The following is a 1,586-nucleotide window of genomic DNA, read 5'->3' as shown; positions in this document are numbered from 1 at the left end:
ATGGTGAGTGGAACAGATAAGCCTCAATTGAGATCAGGAAAAAAAATACACTATTTACTGCTTAAAAACATTGATTTGACAATTAGTACCTGTCTGCCTAGAGCAGTGGTTCTCAACCTTTTTAATGCCGCGACCCCCAACCGGTCGTAAGTCGAGGACTAAACCGGTCGTAAGTCGAGGACTAAACCGGTCGTAAGTCGAGGACTACCCAACCGGTCATAATTCGAGGACTTTCCCTGCCCGGGAGCGCCACGCATGCGTGGTTCCGCCCCCTGCGCCGGCCGAGGCGTAGCTGGCAAGCGGCAGAGACGGAGCAGGCCGACCACCAGCTGGCCCAGCCCAAGGGAGGTAAGGCACCTGCCGGAAAAGGGGGAAAAAATGGCGGACAGCCTTGCTTGGCGACCCCCGTGAAATGGTCGATCGACCCCAAATGGGGTCGCGACCCATAGGTTGAGAACCGCTGGCCTAGAGAACCTCTCTGATTGTTTCTGGACCACCTTAGTGGTTTCTTAACTGTGTAAGTAAAACCAACTTATGGCCCTAGTTAAGAATAAGCATGATCTGTATGGGAAAATGGTGCTGAGGGGAGGATTTTGTGTAGCAGCTAATTCTCAGCACTGTCATCAGCATTATAATTCATATTCCCAGTTTTCCTTAGTAAAAAAATATGACTGTATGCACCGATTTACAAAGAAGCCTTTTAATCTTTACATTCCTACCTCTTAATAAAAGTAGTTTAAATTAAAAAAGAACTGCAATCTTTTACTAGTTTCATAAAGTTAAAATATATAAAAATAATTATGCAATTGTAGCGGTATGTGCAAGGCTGGAAAGTGAATCAATAAACAGATAAACCGAATTCTTTGGTCCCTTTTCCCACAGGAGCTGATTTGTATTAGAAACTGGTTTCTAAATCCTCTCCACCGTATGTCCAAGGAGGAGTATCTTCTGTGCGCAGCAGCAGCTGTATATTTGTGTTCTTCAGAATACTCTTTGCAGCTGCAGGAATTCTCTCAGGATGGGAATTTAAAATTCTCAAGTCAGGAACTATTTAGCGTTCTTTTGCTATCATCTACTTGGTACATCCTGATAACTAATACAATCAGAATTGTTGAGAGCTATTGCTGTCACTCTTTTTATACTTCTGCTCGTTATTCTTTGGTTACCCAGTGCTGATAACTCATTTTTTCCTGAATATCCTGAAACCTTTGCTCCGTCTTTATAAAGATTTGAAAGCCACTTGATTTTAATGACTGGATATCCCAGAGTAAAGGCAATAAATGCTTGTCATAGTGCATAGCGATTAGCTTGATGATTAATCATTCTCTCTGGGTAGAAAATGTACTGTACTGTCAGATGTTGGCTTGATGGTTTCCCCTCATGCTAATTATTAGCTTTTCTTTGGCTTTTTATTCCATTTGATTGCCCAGAGAATCTGATACCAAGAGACTTAACATTTTTTGTAAAAGCGTACAAAGAAATTTAAATCATTTAGATAAACTAACGTTTTAAAAATAAATCAAGGACCAACTGTAATATGGATTACATTCTAGTAAAAATTGTAAAGTGTCAATTTTTACCAGACT

The sequence above is a fragment of the Protobothrops mucrosquamatus genome, unplaced genomic scaffold (genome assembly GCF_001527695.2).
Source record: "Protobothrops mucrosquamatus isolate PMUCROS unplaced genomic scaffold, P.Mucros_1.0 scaffold356, whole genome shotgun sequence".
In the NCBI taxonomy this organism is placed as follows: domain Eukaryota; kingdom Metazoa; phylum Chordata; class Lepidosauria; order Squamata; family Viperidae; genus Protobothrops; species Protobothrops mucrosquamatus.
This window is presented reverse-complemented; position numbering follows the sequence as displayed.